Here is a 17,500-nt window from a genome sequence, read left to right as displayed (position 1 = left end):
CTTAAAATGAAAATTTGGTCAGTACAATTCTACCTCTTCTAAATCCTGCTTGTTCATCTCACAGCTTTTCATTAACCTTTCTCCTTAGTCTCTTTAGAATGAGCATACTATATATTTCTAAGACAATTGTGTCACTAGAGATTAATATATGAAAATATTGAATTTTTACAATTAGTAAAAAAAAAAAGACACTTCACCACTAGTAAACAAACAAGAATCACACTTACATATATGTATCTGTTACTCTTACGACCTTTGGCCTCACACAAGGTTACAGAACGGTTAAGCAAAAATAAATGCAATTCACTTTTTAACTAATCACACAAGGCCAGTCACAAAAACAAATTTTACAATATAAAATGTACTCACATAAATACACTTCACTTCTTCCAAATTAAACACAAATTATTACCAATGTTTGAAAGCACTATATACATTGAAGAGAAACACAATGGATGGATGGAAGAGGCGCCGGAGAGAGTACTGTCGGAAGCACAGATGTTTTGGAATATTAGGCTGGATCTCTCTCCCTAAAACCATGGTAGGCCATTAAATGCTGTCTTAAGTCATTCTAGAAACTTCCAGCTGATTTAGGCAAAGCATTCCCGATGCGTGTGCACAAGATCCGGTCGGGCTCTCGTGACGACACTGTTGCCCACTTGCCAGTTTCAAGTATGATTCCATCGTCTCCTGACAAGGGCAACAGTCTAAGCTAACTCTGCCCACCTAGTCTTTTATCATTAAAGAAAAAAGAATAAGTTTAGTCGAGAACCTTCATGCCTTTGCCAATCACATGGGAACATGATGCAATTCTTCGTGTGTGTCATACAGCATACCTTTTAACAGATTTAAATAAGACTTCGTAAGCAAACTACGTGAAATGAAAGTTCAATTCTTTAAAATAATGTATATTTACTTAAACGGAAATGAATGAAAATAAAATTAAATGAATGACGACATTCTTATGTAATTTACATCCATTAACTTAATTCTGCATGAGTGGAGCTCACCTTATGAGCTGGCTATACATCCCTCAAATAGACAAATGAAATATGTGAATAAAATAATTTATTTTCACATAAGACCAGCTTCGTAAGAATATGTATAATTCATATATATATATATATATATATATATATATATATATATATATATATATATATATATAATTTATAAATATATATATATATATATATATATATATATATATATATATATATATATATATATATATATATATACATATGTGTGTGTGTGTGTATGTGTGTATGTATATATATTTATATTTATTACATATATAAGTGTGTGTGTATGTATAAATATATAATACTTTCAGTTTGATCAGGGAGGATCACATAATCCTTCCCTTTTATTCTTAACAATTAGCTGCTGGAAATGACTAATATTCCTTTACTCTTCATTACTTAAAAATCAATTCGTGGTAAAAAACTCATAATGTTTAAGGATTTCAGAGAAGAAATATTTCTTTTAATAATATAGAAGGTAGTGTTATGTTTAATAAATATGTACATTTAAATAATGCCCGTAAAAGGTAATGCTTGTAAAGGAAGCTGGAAAAACATGAAACGAATAGATTTTTGTAGAGTTCATCAGTTACATATCATATTTTTGCCTTTATTTCATAGCCCATCTATTCGGGGAAAACAACGAATGAGTTATGTATTCTACATGAAATAAAACATAACTAATTTTATTTCATATAATCTATCCAAATAGGCCTTCGTGAAGGAAATAAATCCAAAGTAAAATACTTGCATAAACCTAGTCTTTTTTATTTTTTTGTAGGCAAGTGAGCCCCCCAAAGAAATATTTTAACTTTTGGTTAAATAAAAAGTATAAAGTTTTCCTATATAATCAACTTTTAGCGTTGTCAATATTTCGGAAAAATTAGAACTTGGGATTTTTTTCATGAAGTACGACATAATTATACAGGATATTGTTAAATACTGTTGAAATTACTGGTTAAATTTATTGTAAACAACATAATAACGGAGAGTTTTCCATAACTTTTTATCAGCTTTTTAAAAACCAAGGCCGTTGGAAATCTCCTATTCCTGATCACTAACGCAAAATTTGTAGTTTCAGATTCTTCGATTACTGTTTTTTATTTGCATACTAATAGATAAACTTACAGGGGAAAGATATCCATACTTGTAATCGAAAAACGTATTCATTTAATAGGAAATAAACTTCATGAGAACAAATGAAATTAAGCAAATTGTTTCTTGCATATACTGAGATGATCTTGACCAAACATACATAATATATCAGTAAAACGCAAAACGTCATGAGCAAAGCAAAATTAATAGGTCTAACCATACTTAGTTATTTCTTTGTAATCGCGTACAAATATGGTTTAACCCTAAAAAAAAAAAAAATTGCTAAGAATGGTTTTTCAAGTTTTCTGGATTTTTGTGATGTGTAAAATAACATACTAAAAGTCTATCAAAATGCAAGTACTACAAAGCTGTGAAGTCCAAGATGGCACCATTGTATTAAAATTGTAATTAACTTCCTTATTATTCACTCTGCGATGATAGATAAGATGTCCATACTTAGGTTGTCTGGGTAAAAGAATATAATGGAAACAGTCAAATTTTCTATTAATCATTATACAAGATGGTATCCAATAATGTCCACGGAGATACAGATGTATCCGATATTAACTGTATATCAAAAATTAATATATACAAAATATACACTAACTTGACAGTACATCACTTATGAAACTAGTATATTTGGTTACTACTAGTGTCTTAAAAGTCTAAACTTGATAATATAATAATCTTGTTATCTTTTAAGTGCATACATATTCCATTAGCAGTGTTAATACGTAGACTCTAATACTCCTCATCTTCCTTTTCATTGAATTAGACATGATTGTATGGATTTTCACAATTTTCTAATCGGCATTGTCCACTGACAGGTGTACAATGGTAATTCATACACCCTACAACTACTCCGCGATGATTGGCAGGCAAATTCGGAGTTACAATTATTACCTTTAACAATAGATTGTCTGGAGCTGCATTCATATCTGACATTACTAGTGTTAACCTAGTGTCCCCTACCTTCCAACCTCATGTTATTTTCTTTCCCAATTCCACTCCATTATCTGGTAATAAACTCAGAGAAAATAAAATTTAGTGGAAGAGTCTGCTTGGGATAGATGTTCTGGTGCTACAAAAGATTTTGAGGACTATTTTATTGGACAGGGTACTATGGCACAAAAATGTCAGTGACTGCATCCATCCCACTAAATAGTACAGCCATTACTTTGCCTCCAGTGTAATCAGTTACTTTCTGTTCTTGGTTTGGAGAGAGGAAATGATCTGCACATGATTGCATCACAGAATTACCCTTGACTAACTTTTAAAATGTATCCCCTTTTCCTTCACCAAAGATGCACGGTGAACGATCTCATCCAGTAAAAGCGTGGACGAAAAGCATCTGAGAGCAGAGTTGATTTTCTTAGGACTGACTTGAGACTTTTGATGTAGTACACAGTTAATTTATCCGACCTAAAATGAAGGTCCCTGCTATCTCTCTGCGCATAATGAAAGAGTGAAATTAAGAGGTCTGTGTCTTCTCCAGTAAACCTAGTGGTATGGAATTGTGATACTTCGACTGCAGCCTTAGTAATATCTGTGTCAGCATCACCAGGTGAGTTGATGACAACACACCCTCTTTTCCTAAGTTTACCACTGATTAGATCAAATAAGGCTAACTTGTTGATATCCCTCCACAAAAACTTCCTTCCTGTCAGAGAACAAATTCTGCTCTAAAACTAACAAGATGAGTGTTGTCCTTGATTGATGAACCTCCATTATTGCCATCAAAAACTACTGTTGTCACTTCATATTTTCGAATGATGAAATCTACCTATGACTCGGCTATTGTGCCGTAGCTACCTCCCTTCTTCCAGGGTACTTGATGTAATATGTAGCCTCCATCAATGACATAGTGCTCTGTTTGGTGAGTGGATTGAGGTGAATCTAACCCTGCTTCTTTAAAATGGTCTGAGATAGGATGAGCAAGCTGTGGTTTATCTGGCTTACAAAATGCATTTCTAATCTCGAAAAGAGCTAGAGGGAATGGGCTAATCTCATATCCTAAAACATATTCCAGTGACAGCTCACCTTTTCTTGTTACTGCCAAGATTCTCTTAAATGAATAGGCAGGATTAATACTTTGATCTGGTGCAACCTTGATTGCAGAAACATCAACCGTTATGCCTTTATCTTTTCTCTTAAAAGAGTATCTGAATGCAGACTGCCCAATTATATTTTATATTATTTTATTTCCAATGGGCTTATATTCATAACATTTATGTTGGGATTTGCCACTACACCACTGACTACATTCAAAGGGTGAACAAAATAGTAATTTGGTGTTGAGCTTTTGTAGTTCTGAAGCGTCCCTCCTCATCCTTGTGTTGGTCAACTATTTATATTGATCACTAGTAGTGTACGAAATATCGTTTAATTCCTTCATTGCCTCGTTATACCCAGCAGTAATGGGAGCTAACAATATCCAGAATAACCTCTGCTCTCCTGTCATACCACCTCAATGAGTCACTTAAGGTTTTTAGTGACCTAATTAAAGTTTGTTCAATAGCAAGATCAGAACTAAGACCTGCTCAGTACCGATCACTATGACAGATCAAATGAAGACCATTGGAAAATTTCTGAAACACGTCTGGATGAGTGAGATTTAGTTGCTTCATCTCTTGGACGTAGAAATTTGCAGACTTGAGATTACTGTAGTGGCCAGCTGATACAAATATTCGGAGAGGCTCAGAAACAAACCTTAAATGTAATAATCAAGATCCAGTACGGTCTTCCATAATCAATCTTCTTGCACCTACCAACGTCTGATATTTAAGATACAAATGACTTAGCTCCAAAGTTATATGTTATTTTGCACAACTTAGCAAGAAGAGGAACTTTTAGCACTTGTTGGAGAATTGGTAATGTTACTCCTCTATGTAAATGTGTTTGGTGTAGCTCAAGTTCAACTGATTTCCGCCCAATTTCAAAAACTCCTGTATTATTTAAAGTTTTTGAACGTCTCCTGGTAAAACGTCTCAATAAGTTTGCTGAAGGTAATCATCTATTCCCTAATTTGCAATTTGGTTTTCGTAAAGGTCTTGCAGCATGTGATGTCCTTCTTACAATCTCCAATGCTGTACAGAGATCCCTGGATTGTGATAAGGAAGTTCGTATGATTGGCCTTGATTTTAGTGCAGCCTTTGACCGTGTTAATTATGAGTCCCTTGTTTTCAAACTCAAACAGTTGGGAGTGGGTGGGTCGTTTCTTAGCATTATTATTGATTTTTTAAGTAACAGATCGCAAAGAGTTGTTGTTGATGGGCACCATAGTGAGTATAGGAATGTGATATCTGGTGTTCCACAGGGTAGTGTTCTTGGCCCATTACTTTTCATACTATATACACATGACATGTGGTTTGGCCTAGAAAACAAGCTTGTTGCATATGCAGATGATGCTACTCTATTTACGTCAATTCCATCCCCAGAATGTAGATCTGTTGGTTGCTGAATCCCTTAATAGAGATCTAGCTAAAATTAGTGCATGGTGCAAATTATGGGGTATGATGTGGAATCCTAGCAAAACTCAAAGTATGATTGTAAGTAGGTCAAGGACAGTGGCTCCTCAACATCCCGATCTTTAAAATTTCGGTGTGATTCTCGACAACAAATTTACTTTTGAGAAACACATTAGGTCTATGTCTTCTTCAATTGCACTAAAAAATGGCTTATTGAGAAAGTGTTTCAAGATTTTCGGTGATCAATCTATTCTCAAGAAGTGTTTTAATTCTTTTATTCTACCTTGTTTATATTATTCTTCTCCTGTCTGGTCTTCAGCTGCTGATACTCATCTTAATTTGTTGGACAGAAACCTATGGTCCATTAAATTTCTGATTCCTGGTCTAGATATTAATTTTTAGCGCCGTCATTCAATTAGTTAATTTTGTATGTTGCATAAGATTTTTCATAATTCTGACCATCTTTTACATTCAGATCTTCCTGGACAATCCATCCTGTCCGTAATACAAGGCAGGCAGTTGATTCTAATAGCCAGGCCTTCTCGTTCATGAAACTCAATACTACACAGTATTCTAGAAGTTTTATTCCAGCTGTGACCAAGTTGGTGATTGATCTTCTTAACTGGGTAGTTGAATCAGTAGAACTTCAAAAGTTCAAAGTTGCAGCAAGTGTTTTTATGTTAAACAGGCTGACATAGGTCTTTTTCATAGTTTATATATGACATATCTGTTTTGACTTTGTTACTGTTTTTAGTACAATTTATTGTTAATTTGTTTGCCCCATTTATCTTTTTCCTTATTTCCTTTCCTTGCTGGGCTATTTTTCCTTGTTGGAGCCTTTGAGCTTATAGCATCTTCCCTTCCCAACTAGGGTTGTAGCTTGGCTAGTAATAATAATAATAATAATAATAATAATAATAATAATAATAATAATAATGATTTGACTTATTACTAAGTTCTGACTTCCATTTTCCCAATTCCAGATTGATTTTAACCTCTGTATCTGATGTCATAACACTCTCCAAGGATGGTTGACTAGACAAAAAGGATTGTTATGCATCCTGACACTTAACAACCAAAGATGCGACCTCTGGTCTGTCACTAACTAGATCCAAAACAACTATGTGATTCTGTATTTGGTCTATTAGCAGATGACCAAGGATAAGTCTTTGTGTAGATTTTCCTGCCATGATATGATCTACTGAGTTTTCACCATATACCGCATGAAGAATGTCTTTTAAGCCTATACCATTCATGATAGATCCAATTGCACCTAACAAGTTCCTTAGAGTGTGAAAGAAACCTAACAAGAGAACCATTTCCTTCAAATGTTTATTCTGTGGTGTATCAACAATAATCTAACTTGCTTTCCAGTAGAGAGGCTGGTCAAACGTTATTATTAGCGTGATACCATGTTTTACTGCTTGCTTATGAATAAATTCCAGTGTAGATAAATAGTAAGTTAGTCATGGGCAGACACATAATTGGGGATTGACCAAGGTGTTTGTACCCCTGATGAATTATATGCATCATACCAGAACATTTTGGTGTTTCCTCTTTAAAGCTTAATGATAGTTTCCATTGAATATCCAATGTTATATCACATTTTGTTTTTTGTTATTTGCTTAAACATTACCTTATGGCAAGCATGATATGCAAAAGCGATAGTCCACTTTGCAAATCCTGAAGTAATTTATGTTCTTTTTTTACCTGGAGTCAGCATTTATCCCCATCCCATTGAAGGAGCCTGTACCATCGATTGAAAGAATTATGTGGTCAACATTGTCAGCAGCGAACAGAACATTTACATCTCCTGAATCTGTTCCCTCACCATAAATATCACCAACAGCAGTGTCAGCAACATTCTTTTCAAATCTCAGAACTTCTCTATATGATGAGCAAAATCCTATCTTATGCAAATTATCTACAGGGAACCTTGATCGATGCAAATGATGTGTTTGTATGGCAAGGCCTATTTGTATTGGGGATAGAACAGTTCGATTGCCTGTCCAACCCCTGCGACCTTTTGGCTTTTCTCTTTCTTCACAAACAAAAATATCCAGTATTGCGCAAAGACTGTCTGGAAGATACTTCAAAGCAATATCAGGTTTTAGCATATATGTACTTGGATAATGGTCTGCAACAGAGGAAACTTTAGTTTTTATATCACTTTTGATAAGTGTAGCACGAGCTTGGATAATTCTTCTCTTGTGAGACTCTTCATCAGTGTCCCTATCACACATGAAATATGATCGAAGGATGTGAAAACTTGTTTCCCTCATTGTAACAACATCATTTTGGCCTTCTTCTATTATATATCTTGAGTCCCGATAATGCTCTCCTAATTTTTTTTAAGGTACTGACTGCTGTGCAGAAAAGAATCCTCACTCAAAAGATATTTTTTTCGTTTTATCATTTAGGGCAGACACTGTTATTTGCTCCTCTTCATTAGCTTCAAGATAAGTGCACGTTTTCGAAAAGTCCTGATCTTGGTCTTCATTTTTGGGTCGTCCTAATTTTCTGTGCTTTGTATTTAGCTCCCCCTTACACCTATGGGGAATATTATGCCTGGATTGAAAGTTCCCATCACAGGGCTGGTGATATACACAGTCGGCTGCATGCAAGTCACAACCATAGTACTCAATTCGACCTTGCACCGTAACATCCCAGTCATCTGAACGGTCAATACAACAGTGCATTATTTTTTTAACAAAATTATTAGTCTTAACAAAACTGAAATCTAAAGCATTAAATTCAACTTTAGTTCTACAGATAAGACAATAGGATTTGCATCAAATGCTCCAATGAATGCCCAATCACTTCTTTTGAGGAATGGTTTGCATTTGTTATTGTTTTTTTTATGAATTTTTAATATCATGTGGGTTTATGTACCACGAAATCAGCTGTCACAATAATAATTTCACCTCTTTTAGCACTTGCTTCATTGATTCCAATGGCACCCTTTTCACCTATTCGAACTGCATCATCTCGGCTCTCTTTCTTTCTTGCATGTTTGAGGGTAGACATTAGTTACACACAGGTTGATTCCTGAAAAGAAGAGAGTAGAATATATAAACAGTAATTTTGATCCTATATCATTAAAATTCAATTATTCCAATAGTTATACTGTATTCCTCGACTCCCAAAATCTAGGTATAAAGATCATAATTATTATTCTGAGGTAAAAAATAAGAAATTTGTTTGCATGCTAATGTATTGGCGGCCATCTTAGCAGACTTTTATTATATTATTCTCCTCGTCAAATAGTACCAGAATCAGTTAAAAAACCTTTTCTAGCAGTTAATGAGGGTTCAAGTTTTTCTGCTACACCTCCAATTTTTACACCACTGGAATTTTATTTGTATATAAGTAATTCTTCATTACCTCCGCCATCGAAGTTAGGACGAGGTTATATTTTGCCCTTGTTTACCCGTTTGTTTCCTTGTTTGTTTATGAACTACTTCCTAGGCATAATTTTACTCATAGAGTAGAGAAACTTTCAGGGATTAATTGTTATGCTGAGACGTATAAGTGATTCAATATTGAAAAAGGTCGAGGTCAAGGTCAAGGTCGATAAATAAGCTGCCATAGCAGAGGTCTTCACTCAGAGTGTTTTGTAGTTAAAAAATTTGATTATTCCATATTATTACACCAAAATACTAGATAATTCATAATGCACATATAGCAGCACAATCGAACCTGAAACAAGATGAATTCCTCATTCTGACAAAAAGAAAAAAAAACACATACACAACAGAGATACTAACTTGTTCATGAATATGAAATGTTGTCATGAATACAAACCCAGAGCGCCGCCCGTTGTCAAAGAGATTTGCAAACAGAACATCTGTTGGACATCCATTACTGAAAACTAATCATTGAGGCCACATTTGCTTACCATGCTGGTTTATGAGACCGAATGAATATTAAAATCTTGTTTCAATCCATACAATAGTAATCCACTGACCAAATTTTCACTGGGATGGGTGCGCGTAATATTGGCGTAGTGAATTTTGCAATCATTGCGAAAGCAACTCTTTGATACACGTTACTTTTCTGGTAAACGAACCACAGTATACATGCGTATTGGTGAGTATATATATATATATATATATATATATATATATATATATATATATATATATATATATATATATATATATATATATATGTGTATGTATATATATACACACATTTATATATATATATATATATATATATATATATATATATATATATATATATATATATATATATATATATTTATATACATATATATATATATATATATATATATATATATATATATATATATATATATATACATATATATATATATATATATATATATATATATATATATATATATATATATATATAATCTTGGTAACTTAATAGTGAATAATCATGGGCATAGTGCAGATTAGACGAATTATATAATCGAAACGTATTGTATTGCAGGGAAAAAAAATATTATTTACCTAGTTTGAGAGTAAAAGATTTCAAGGATTGTGGAAGTAAAAACTGATTTTGTTTACCGTGACTAATACTAGTAATATTAAGAACATGATTACCTTGTGTAAGGAAAATGAAATAATTTCGTCATAAGAAAAATTGTAACAGTGAATGTTTCTTGTCGAGGAACAGAAAACATACGAAGTGGAATAAAAGTTTCTAACAGCTTCTCAGCCTTTGACTGGTTGGGTATACTTCAAATAAAGTTGTGATGATAATTGGGGTGAATGAGTTGGAAAAGGAAAACGGTTTGGGAAATACAGTGAAGAAAGAATTTATATGAATCGTACTAGATTCCAAGACATTGCAATGAAGTCATGCATGTCATAAATCATAGTTCTTGTTAAACATGAATATCATTAAGGCTGGTAAGTAGCAGGTGGGGCAGACAAAGAAGCGAAATGGTGATTTCTTTTGATGAGTATATCACCAAGAGCTTTAAAGAGGAATATAATCTTTATAGGAAGAAAACAACACAAGAGAGAATATTGAGTGATGAAATCTTAAAATAAAAACAAATCCGTGTAATTTGTGTGAAGAAAGAGCTTTTTCTAACGTTGGTGATTTATTTATTTATTTATTTTTTTTTTGTGATAGGAAATAGTCATATCTAATTGATACAAGTAGGGAAGGGTAATAAAAACTGAAGTTCGCATGTTCAGGAAAATAATAGATTAGAATATATGCCGGACGTTGCAGTATTTTAGGGGTAACAGTTACCAAAGACTGACTCTAAGGGGAACGTTTCTGGGAAGATGGTGAAAATAGTAATTCATCCTTCGTGTAGTGGGACTGAGATGAAGATGGCTGTAATATCAATGAAGAAAAAGTGTCATTAACGTAATCTGTTGAAGTGTGTGGCCGGGAATTTAATGAGAAGATGAGAAAGATACTCAGAAAATAACTAGAAGTGCGGTATGAATTTACGTGAACAAGAGGTTATGTAAGTCGAATGTTTGTTAGAAGAGTAAAGGAAACGATGCAATGTAAACATTGAGGAGGTTATATCCTATATCAGGTGACTTGGGAATATCTATAAAGAAAAATAAGGAAGTTTTAGTATGTGCACAGTTGTTATGGGGGATATATTTTTTTTCACAAAATTGTATAATACAGTTATAGTTTTATGATTATTTGGATTATCCAATGATGCAAATCAGGGAAAGGATGGAAGAGGGCGAGTCTTTGCTGGTGTAATTTATGTTTGAAGTTAATAGTTTTCTTATATGATAAAGTACAGAAGCTATGCAGGCTGGTGATGTTTAGAAATGAGACGTTATGCGAAATATTTCAAAGCGTAAGATGAAGAAGGTAATTGGTAGGTAAGAAGGAAATTAAGTTTTTGTGAGTATGAAAAAATTAAGATCTGACATAACAAAGAATGCTTAGATGTTTAGAGAGTCCCAGGAAAAGTACAATAAAAAGATGTATCAATAATTACCTAAACACTTTACCCCACATACAAATGTTAAGTTCAATTAAATAAAATATGAAAGTTGGAAAGTTGCCAGAAATATTTAAATTAAAAAAGTTGCAAATAAATGTAATTTACTCGGGCAAAAATATTTGAATTGGGTTTATCGTATGAATAAAACAAAACAAATATATTTAGATGGAAAAGAGTTTGCACCTAAAAGCAACATAGAAATGAGTAGCGAAATTTATTTGGTATTTGTATTGGAATTTGAAATATTTGACACTCTGAGGATTTTAAAAAATACAGGGTTCCTCCTCGGAATACCATTTTGAAGACGAATATGGTATCGATACTTCTCTCTCTCTCTCTCTCTCTCTCTCTCTCTCTCTCTCTCTCTCTCTCTCTCTCTCTCTCTCTCTCTCTCTCTCTCTCTCTCTCTCTTTGAGGAGACTTTAACTGTTGGTTTGGGAGCAGTTATTGGAGGTTGGGGACAGAAAAGATGGAAAGTCCCCCAGGATTAAGCGTAGACGCCAGCAGGTGGATAACTCTAAGCCAACCCCCCCCCCCCCTTCTCTACAACAGTGATCATAAGGGGTATAAGTCTAGAAGTTACTAGCTGAGACTTCTAAACGGATACGCATTAAACATTATCACAGAGAAATTAAGAATGAGTGAGAAACTCAAGTTAAAGCACAAAATTACAAAATGCCAAATAAACAAATGGTGCGGTAGACTTCAAAGAAGGGCTGTTTTGTCAACAGGAACAGGAAATGGAAAGATTGAAAAATGAAACCCAAAAACTAAAAAAAAAAAAAAAAAAAAAAAAAGATTGATAAATTGATAGAGATCATGTTCAAGTTCCAACAGTTTGAAATAAGGAACAAAGAAGCCATAGATGGTGTAGTAGAACATGGGATTAGGATCTAAGAAATACAAAATATGGTAAAATCAAGGACAAAACCTAAAGAGGAAATAACCAACAAAAGCAGAGAGTTCATGAAACCCACTAGAGGAAGGGTAGCTAAGGCCAAGAAGACTAAATAACAGCCAAGAAATGTAACTACAAAAACAGATTCACCCCACTAGCAGAGGAAGAGAAAGATGAGACGTTGTTAATTGGAGACTTTATGGGAAAGGACCAAGGGAAGCATATCGGCCTCAAAAAGAGGAGAAAGGTCAAGTTTTATCCAGGTGCCAACGCACAGAATATAGAAGTAGTTAGTAAAAGTACAACAGAGCATTTGGAAATGACCTATTCCTAAGAAAGGATACTTCTGGCCAACCAGGACCTTTGGTTAAACAGCTAGAAAAAACTGTTGAAACGACTAGAAACAAGACTAAAAATAATATAGGTATAGGTATTCTCCCAAGACTCAATGTCAGCCACTTCACCCTTAGTACTTGCGGGCGACTCTTTTTGGGGAGCGCCACAGACCAAAGGTTGAGATTGAATTTCTTGGCTTATCTTCTTCTTCTTTGTCTGCATCTTTATTACATATCTCACCCCTTGAATTCCTTGGCTAAATGGGGTGAAATATGTCACATGTCCCATAATTTGGTCCTTTTGCCTCTAAGTTGGCCGCCCCACATTGTATATGGTAGGTTTGTGGTATGCACAAATAAGCATGTCGACAATCGCCAAAATTACTTTTTCTCTTCACGAACTGACTGTGACGAGATGAAAAGAAATGGAATTGAAATTAATTAGCATAAATTAAGGTTACACCACCTTGCAAGAGTAGTGAATAATCGGAGGTATAGAGCCCGTATTGCGCTTACCACAAAGTTACCCATTTCAAATGCCTGCAGTGCACGGTTCTCTGCCAATATGGACGCATGTGGTATGTACAATCAGCACTCAGCATAGCCTAATAGCCTATGCATTGTGTTTTTTGGCTTTACTGGGATTTGAACCCACGACTATTACAAGAGCGATGAATAAATGTGTCACAGAGTGAGAACCGGTGTTGCGCGGAGCTCAACAGTACCCATTTGGACGTCCTGGCATGAAGCATTCACCTGCAAATGGGAGGTATATTGTCCACACAGGGTCTGGAAAGGCAAAATCTGTGAGGTTACGTGACCACTTGGCCTTGTGTAGTACACGCTATGTATGAGGTAGCGACAAGGCATGTGTACCGTTTGAAAGAGCATGTCACCTACTATAATCACATGGGTGGAGGTCAATACAACACTACTTGTTCTGGAAAAGGGCACGCGCAAAGTAGGCCCTTTTTTACAACATTACCAAAATGTCGCAATTTTCCACTTACCCCCACGAATCTATAATAAAAGACCCTGGTGGGTTCAGGTCCCCCAGGGACACACGCTAACCCCCCCCCCCCTCGCAAGTGTGGTAACCCCACACAGGCATTGGGTCCCATTACTATCCGTAGGGTGCTAGGGGCCCAAGTTTGGGTTATCCCTGTAATACATAATTCCATATAGGGGCCGCATGGGTGCATGTGGACGCGCATGTGAGCCACTTTGTGGTGGGTGTGAGAAACCTCTTCTGTCTCCTTACCGATTGCACTAGTTTCGTGTCACCGGGTTGCACCATTCAGCCTCCACTGGGTCGCCATTGTGCCTGTGTTGCGATTACTGGGAGTACTGGTAACAGCAGACGCGCACGTGGCACATGCACAAGATTTATCGCAAACATGCGACCAATGGCATGTGGTAGATGATAGTAGTACTTATCCCCATCGGAAGTGATAACGAGATTTTATGACCCATTTTCAAATAAATGGGCTTAGACCCCAAATCTTGGTAAACCTCATAAATCGTACCCCTATATACGGGCCCCCTGGCTGCACGTACAAGTGCACGTGCGACACCTGGTGGTGAGTGCTGGAAGCCTGTTCTGTCCACTTGATGGCTGCACCAGTTTGGTCCCCCCCCCCCACCCCCTGGTTGCACGGTTCGGGTGCCAGGGGGTCGCTAGTGGTCCGATGACGCAATTTCCGGCTGTGCACATGCCCACAAAGGCCAACGTGGCGCGCGAGTTCGAGTTTTGCGAAATATTCGGCCTATGCCATGGGTGGACAGAGGGGTCAGCCTGTAACTTCATGCAGTTCAAGCAAAATCTATCAGCGATATTTTCAGCAAATAAACTTTTGATTATTTTTCAAAAAACTCCCATTGACTTAACATGGGAAATGTCAATTGCACGTGGCATGTGATTTCAATTATCCCAGGGTAGCCACCTCATACCGGCATGGTCCCGTCCCCCGACCCAAAACCTTGATATTGCTATGAAGTTTGAACCATAAGATTTTGCGGGATTCAAAAGGACCAAATCTCCGACACGGTCTTTTTTTTTTTTTTTTTTTTTTCCCTATCTAGAGGTAGCTCAGGTTCATTTTCCATAGAAAATCAAATGCTAAAGCATATGATTTTACCTATTGAGTCTCAACCTTCGGTTAAATCCATAGAGATAAACAAAAAGCTCAAGTCTGCAATCCGGAAAAAGAAAGTTAAATTTATAGATCTTTGGGACACTTTTTACGACAAGAGAAAATTATACAGAAGAGACAGAATTACTTAAACACAACTGACCAAAAACAAACCAGACCATTAGAAAATCTTCCAACAACAAATAGAGGAAATTTGGCAGAAATTTGGATGATGCAGGTAAAAGTAAAACTAAAACCGTAGTAAATCAGGGAAACTATCAAAGCCAGAGAAGAATTGCCTGATCAAAAAAGATGGAGGGGTAATGCTCTTTGTTAAAATCACTTAAATCCCATAGGAATTAAATTGGTAACCGAATGTGAAGTGGCAGGTGCAAATATCAACACCAAAGAAAAAGCATGTCCATACTAGTAATATACAGAGCACCACATCAAACACAATAACAGGACAAGGAGCTGTGTAGACAACAACAACAACAACAACAACAACAACAATAATAATAATAATAATAATAATAATAATAATAATAATAATAATAATAATAATAATAATAATAATAATAATAATCCCATGAAACGTAATTTTCATATTGGTTCTACGCATTTTCTTTAAGATATCATTTTGGAGATATGTTTCATTGGTTGTTTGAAATCCATCTGTATTCTTATCTTACTAGTCAAATAACCTTGACTAAACCAAAGAGTAAAATCAATCAAACGGAAAAAACAAAAGTGTTTAAATAAATTTTACAAAAAGGCTCAAAATATTTATGTCTACGAGTTTCAGTAGTCAATAATGGAACTAAAAAACATTTACATTACCCAGACAAAAGGGAAATATATGCATCCAATTCTTTGATCATTTTACAGATTCAACATGACACGTATCTTCGAAAACCAAGAAGTAATAAACCATTTAAAACTTTTACTTACAATAGAAAAGCCTTCAAAAAGAATACTTTTTTTTCAGTTTCCAGAAGAAAGAAAACTCCTCGGCCGTTCCTACAGTCACTTCTGTTTCTTAAACTTATGAACTAAAATCATAATGGCCTCTCTCCAGGATTTTGGTACACGCTTTACTAATAGTCTTGTAAATCTGCCTTTTTATAAGATACCCTTCATGTCTCAAAATATCACCATGAACGTCGGTTTTTTTTTCCTTTGGTGCCTTTTATCAGACCTTCATACACGTCAAGGAGCTTCTCCAGATTTTGGTGAGTGATAAGTCAGACTCTCAGAGAATAATGCATTACGATAGCTTACCGTAGCATTGAAATACTTACCTGAGCAGTGCATAATTTCAGTCTGTTTTTCAAGGATCGTTATACCATCGTGTGTGCTGACCACTGAAAGGGTGTGTTTTATGAGGCTCATATGAAGATTTGACTGAAACCCAAAGGTCTTGGATGTTGTTTTGGTTAGCAAAATCTCAAGTACCCTTAATTAATTCAATGTACCAGCAATTATTCATATGTAATTTCATGACATTATACTTATGTTCTTAGCTCCTATCTCTAGGTTACTACAGTAAAGGCTGGGATATTAATTGTTATGACAGTTCTCAAGTAATCCAATTTATGATATATATATATATATATATATATATATATATATATATATATATATATATATATATATATATATATATATATATATATAATATATATATATATATATATATATATATATATATATATATATATATATGACTTATCTATTCAACATTGTTACAAATATCGATATATCTATTTATTATTATTTTTCATTTATTTTTTATTCGTTACTGCTGTATTTCCCTTCCACAACTGGCTGCTTTCCCTTCTGGAGGCCTTGGTATTGTAGCATTCTGCTTTTCCGATTAGGTTGTGGTTTAGCTATTAATAACATGAATGATATACGTTAGTCATGAATTCGTTATGTATCATTTTCAAATTGAGAGTTTCAATTGAATGATATCTGTCACACTATATCACATTTAGATGGTATTCTTTAATATTGTTTATCCTTTACTCCTTTCATGTTGGGTCTTTAGCATACGAAATTATCAACGATATCCAAAAAAAGGCTGGATTCGACAAACAACTTCATAGAGTTTTGGATCCTGAGTTATTCATGCAGAGGGAATCCGATCATTTGTTGAGGCGTCGCTTTTTTTTTATCCCGGAGCTTATACGTATTTTCTCGGTACCGGAACATTCCATTCGTTGGGCGACACCAGATGGCGTTGGAGGATCTCTCTCTCTCTCTCTCTCTCTCTCTCTCTCTCTCTCTCTCTCTCTCTCTCTCTCTCTCTCTCTCTCCCAAAAAGAAAAAAAAGTTATACAAAAAACCAAATAAGGCAAAGTTATGATATAGAACTGACTACATGTCCTCATATACAGTTAGTGTTGAAGGTTTCTCAGACTCCTCATGACACCCCCTCGAAAAAAAAAAATATATATATATATATATATATATATATATATATATATATATATATATATATATATATATATATGACACTATCCAACACTAAAGAGCAATGGTTTGATTCTTGAGTATTGTGCTCTTAAAAGAGATGCTTGCTGT

Source organism: Palaemon carinicauda, chromosome 4, assembly GCF_036898095.1.
Source record: "Palaemon carinicauda isolate YSFRI2023 chromosome 4, ASM3689809v2, whole genome shotgun sequence".
Lineage (NCBI taxonomy): Eukaryota > Metazoa > Arthropoda > Malacostraca > Decapoda > Palaemonidae > Palaemon > Palaemon carinicauda.
The sequence above is the reverse complement of the archived record's forward strand: the minus strand, read 5'-3'. Positions refer to the sequence as shown.